Raw genomic sequence first — 5,969 nt, forward strand, 5'->3', positions numbered from 1 at the left:
CGGATCATTAAATTGGGGGCTCTTTTTTCCCCTGGGCTGAATGAGCAATTTTAAAACATCTTTATTTAAACTTGGTATTTGCATCCACAATGTATTTAGGTTGTATTTATGCAATTGGGTTTGCAGTATGAATTTTGTATTAATTATTTGCACACTAGAGGGCGCTTTAAGACCTCATTATATAAGTGAGATAGGATGATGTTTACATCAAGTTTGGTTGCTGAAGAAGGCTTTGGCCGAAACCGGTACAACCATGCTGGTGTAGTGGGATACTTTTGTTATTTATTAAATATTGATTATGCCACCGGAGTTGGGTGCTGGCATTATTTTCCAGGGTTTAACTTCTTTAAAACAGTTATTTTAAATACATCTTTTGTCTGATAAGATCTTTGAACTGAACAAGATGAAAGTGCTTATATTTGGTAATTAAAAGGTATTAGTGAAGAGTCACATGTTCTGCATTTGTTTTTTACTAGTTTGTTTTATTATAGGTTCATAGGCTCATGGGTAAGTACTAGGCTATCTGCCCAAGGGCATTTATAAGCCTAGCCAGAATGTGTTGGCTTTCGCCACCCCCTTAGATTAGTTCCCTGTGCCCCTGTCCAGCAGAGCCATTAGTTCCACACTCCACTGTCCAGCAGAGCCACTGCAGTGATCCCAGGGGTAAATTTTCTGTTTCCCGTCCACCCGTCAAAGTTTCTCTTGAAGAGTGTTAGTGAGGGGCTCTGCCTGATATATAATGGAATCCTGTTCCAAAGCATGGAGAGTCTCTGGGACAGGAATCTATCCCTCCAGCATGTCCTATTTATCATTGTGGTGAGGTTTATATCTCTAGAGCGTGTGGCTCTCCGGGATTTGATTTTTTTTAGGTGGAGCATGTCCATCAATTCTGGGTTGGAGATGGCTTTGTATGTCAGGCAGAGATCACCTCTGAGTAAGCGGTATGCAACCGTGTACAGCTGGAGTTTCTTGAGTTGGGCTGCATAGGGCATCTGTTTGAGGCCAGTAATCCTCTTGGTGAGGTACTTTTGTGGTCTTTCCAGCTGTTGCAGGTGTCTTGTAAGGTACATCCCAGATGGGGAGTTGTATTCTATGATGGGTTTAATGAGTGATGAGTAGAGAGGCACAATAACCTCTTTTGTTCTAGATGCAAACCCTTTTGTGATTAGGTGGGCCACATAGAAAGATTTTCTAACCACCTTGGCAATATGATTATCAAAGGAGAAATTAATATCTACTTGGGTCCCCAGATCCCTTATTATATTTTCTGTAATTAGGGGACAACCACCTATGTGGTAGTTCGTGATTACTTTGTTTTTTCCAAAGGGGATGACTATACACTTTTTGGCATTTAGTTTGAGGCTATGATTTTGGCACGAGGTATCTGTCTCAGTGAGACCCTTCTGGAGGGTGTCTGTATCAGCCAGGGAATCAATTATGGCCCCTAGTTTGCAGTCGTCTGCGAACTTGGTCAGCCATAGTCCTCCTATGCTTGCCTGTACCACTGAGAAGTATATACCGAACAGGAGGGGTCCTTGGACTGAGCCCTGGGGGACGCTACTTGTAACTGGTTTAGAGTTGGACATAGAGCCTGCAACTCTCACCATGTGGGATCTATCCATGAGCCAGTTGGCAATCCATCTCGTGATGTAGGGGTTTATGTTCAAGCTTGTGAGCTTGTCTATAATACTAGAATGGGGAATGGTGTTGAAAGCCTTTGCAAGGTCTAGGTAGGCTGTGTGGACATCCTTTCCCTCGTCTAATGCCTTGGTAACTGTCTCAAAGATGTTCACCAGGTTTAGGAGCCATGATCTTCCCTTAACAAAGCCAAACTGGGTAGGGTCCAAGGTTTTGAGGTTCCCAATGTCTCTGTTAATGAGTTCCATGATGATGTGCTCCATAGCCTTGCAGACCAGGCAAGTCAGGCTTGTAGGGCGATAGTTCCCGGGGTCCGTTGTGGCTCCACCCTTTGTGGAGTGGGATAACTGTTGCTGTGCGCCATTCTGTGGGTACATAGCCTGTAGAGAGGCTGAGTTTGAACAGTGTGTTTAGGTGTGGGGTTAGTTCATTTTGGAGCTCTTGTAAGACACAGCCTGGGACACCGTCCTGTCCCATTGAAACTGTGTTTTTGGCTTTGGATAGGGCTGTTTTAACCTGTGTGTTGGTGATTGATGGGGCCCTACATTCTTCTGGTATGATTATTTGCCCTTTAGGGGGTGAGAGGGAGGTGAAGTTTGCACTAAACCTGTCTGCCAGAATGTTGGCAATATCAGTCGGTTCAGTGTATTTTGTGCCATTCTGCACTACCTCAGAGCAGATCTGAGAGTTTCCACTTAGGTTCTTGACATAGCCAAAGAATGCTTGATGGTTATCTTTCAAGTCATTGGCAATTTGTCTTTCGAAACTAGCCTTGGATGATTTAATGAGGGATCATAGTTTCTTGCTGATACCGATCAGGGATGTCTTTCCTTCTTGGGATTTTACTCTTTTCTGTACCAGTTTCCTCCTTCTGTTGTATAGCTTGTTTATGGCAGGGGTCCACCAGACTGGTTTCCTTTTCTTGGAGGAGTGATTCTTGGTTTTACTTGGGATAGCACAATCCATGCATTCCTGCAGATGCTCATGGAGTAACTTTGTAAAGGTTTCAGCAGCTTGGACAGCATTCTCCTTTAGCATGGGGACTGTGAACCTTTCCACCTCGGTCTTAAGTAACGTGAAGTTTGCTTTTGAAAAGTTTTTCATGGTGGTTTCCTTGATTGGGGCTGGGGGCGGAATGTGGATATCCAGAGTGATTAGTCTATGGTTTGATCTAACCAGTGAGGGGTTGATCTCCGGTGTGGAACACCGGTCGCCCATGTTGGTGATGACCCTCTGGTGGGGGTGTTGACTAGTTGATCTAGGGCATTCTAGTTTATAAATTCTAGGAAGTGTTGGGCAAGGGAGTTAGTACTTGAGTAGTTCTCCCAGTTTATGTTTGGGTAATTGAAATCACCCAGTATTAGGGTGTTTGGTAGAACCTTCATATTTCCCAGTGTCTCCAGAAATGCCGAATGGGGGTCCTGGGTCATGGTGGGTGATCTGTAGCAAGCTACAATTTGGATTGCAGTTTTGCCCGTTGTTAGTTGCACATGGCTGATCTCTGATGTATTGTGCTGTGCCACTAACCTGGAGGTGTGGGTATACTTGATGAATATGGATACACCCCCGCCTTTTGTGTTTCGGTCCTGTGGCCGAAAGGTATGATATGAGTTTTAGCTTAGTAGTGCTGGGGTGCTCTCAGGAGCCTTAAACCAGGTTTCTGTTACTGCACAGATGTCGATGTTCTCCATACTGAGGAGTGCTTTAAGTGCGTGCATTTTGAGGTTTAGACTTCTGGCGTTGAGTAGCATTACCCTCAGTTTTTGGATACTTGTGCTATCTATGGTGGTGGGTTTGTCTTTTGAGCCTTGCCTAAAAAAAGCACTATGGGGGAGGCAAGAGCCTTGGCCAGTATTTGAAAGCCTAAGGGTGACAGTTGCAAGCCATCTCTTGTGTAGCAACATGACTTTTCGAGCATGTCATGCCAGGCAGACAGATAATGGATCCCCTTTGAATGACACCAAAAACTTAGCCAATTGTTGAAATTGATCATTTTTTCTTTATACTGTGGCATCATTCTTGGTGAGGGCAGGATGCTACTCAGGGTCAGGGTCATACCAGCCTGGGCTACATGATCAGAGAGCTCTTCCATGTTTCTTTTCATGTAGTTCAGGGAGGTATGTCTCAGGTCATTCACACCAACATGGACAATGACAGAGTCATATTTGTACTTGTTCTGGAGTGACCTGAGTGTTTGTGTTATGTGGCGGATCCGGGCTCCCGACAGGCAGCTAACTGCAACCTTCTCCTTGTCCAGCCTAGTTAGTGGGACATCAGTGTGCGTGACTATAGAGTCGCCTATTACTAGTGTGTTGGGTATGTTATTTTGCCTTAAGGGCTGTGATTGTGTGGCACAGTGATTATGTGAATTATGTGTTTCATGGTTGGTGATGGGGTGTGGAGGTTGCTTGGATGTCTGCTTTGGAGGTCTCTGTTGCTTTTGCAGATTTGTATTTAGAGCTTTCTAGTATGTTTTCATGTATTCCTGTGTGTTATTTGCCGGTGTTGGTTTATTAGGTCTATGTGAGACTGGTGGTGTGTTGCAAGTATTACCCTTCTCCTCTTGACTGTCAGTTCCAGTCTTGGGTTGAGAGGGCTTTGCCTCCAATTTGGCTGTATAATTGCATCTCTCACATATATTAGTGTTTGGTGGTAGGAGGAGAGGGTTGTCTGTGTACATGAGGCAGTTGTAACATTGCCTCAAAATGCCCAGATTCACCAGTTGGACTGGAGAGTACACCGAAAACTGCCCTTTGGACAAGCCTGAATAGGTAGAGTAAGCTGTTTTTCTGATTGGCTGGTGGGGACGAATAGAGAGCCCTGTCCTTCTAGACCATGTAGGGGGGGGTCTAGTGCTAGGGTTAATTAGTGCTTGCTATGAGTTTTAAGCAAGTGCTTGACTGTGAAATGAATGGTTTGAGTGGTAAAGTTGAAGGTTTGTCTAGTTCCAAGGGAAAAATTGAAAAGTAGACTTTGTGGAGCTGAGAATAGTTGAACTCTAGCTAACCGCGCAAATGTGGTTTTTATAGCAGAGAAGTGAAAGAGATAGAAATTAGCCCAAAATGGCCAATAAACTACTAACTTCTGGGCTGAAACCACTCCTCCAGGGACAGAAAGGCTGCTCAAAGCTCCCCTCTCTCACAGGTGAACAGAGAAACTTCATTCTATCCAAGTAAGGTATGGGCAACACAGAAACTTGTAACACAGCCCTGGATTCAGCAATAACCTGAAAACTGGACTATACTAGTTAAGAAAGGTGTGAAACAAGTATATTTTTTTTTTTTTTTCTCAGAAAATAGAGCAGATACAATCAAAACAACACTTTAAATGCAGAGAAAAGGCTATCGCACTTTAGTGTGTAGCCAACAACAGTTAAACAGATTATTTAAACAGAAAAACAACTTAATTCAAGTGCAGGAAGCAAATAAGTACAATATGTAGCAATAACAAGCTTTTTAAATCACAGAAATGCTAAAACAGCTGGCGTTTTAGGCGGAATTATTTTAAGACAGCAAGAAAAGCAGAAAAATTATACTTAATCACTCCAAAGTCTCTCTTTTGTCTTTCAGCTGCTGTAGACTCTGCAGAACATGGAAGGCACTTGCTGAGAGAAATACAAGTGCAAAAACTGAGCAAATGCGTTTTTTATAGCAGGGAAGTGAAAGCGATAGAAATTAGCCCAAAATGTCCAATAAACTACTAACTTCTGGGCTGAAACCACACCTCTAGGGACAGATAGGCTGCTCAAAGCTCCCCTCTCTCACAGGTGAACAGAGAAACTTCCTTCTATTCAAGTAAGGTATGGGCAACACAGAAACTTGTAACACAGCCCTGGATTCAACAATAACCTGAAAACTGGGCTATATTAGTTTAGAAAGGCAGGAAACAAGTATTTTTTTTGTTTGTTTTTTTTTTTTTCAGAAAATAGGGCAGATACAATCAAAATTAGCACAAAATGGCCAATAAACTAACTTCTGGGCTGAAACCACTCCTCCATGGACAGATAGGCTGCTCAAAGCTCCCCTCTCTCACAGGTGAACAGAGAAACTTCCTTCTATCCAAGTAAGGTATGGGCAACACAGAAACTTGTAACACAGCCCTGGATTCAGCAATAACCTGAAAACTGGACTATACTAGTTCAGAAAGGCAGGAAACACGTATATTGTTTTTGTTTTTTTTTATTTTTTTTCAGAAAATAGAGCAGATACAATCAAAAGTAGCCCAAAATGGCCAATAAACTACTAACTTCTGGGCTGAAACCCCTCCTTCATGGACAGATAGGCTGCTCAAAGCTCCCCTCTCTCACAGGTGAACAGAGAAACTTCCTTCTA

The sequence above is a fragment of the Protopterus annectens genome, chromosome 9.part0 (genome assembly GCF_019279795.1).
Source record: "Protopterus annectens isolate FY-2018-M chromosome 9.part0, PAN1.0, whole genome shotgun sequence".
Lineage (NCBI taxonomy): Eukaryota > Metazoa > Chordata > Ceratodontiformes > Protopteridae > Protopterus > Protopterus annectens.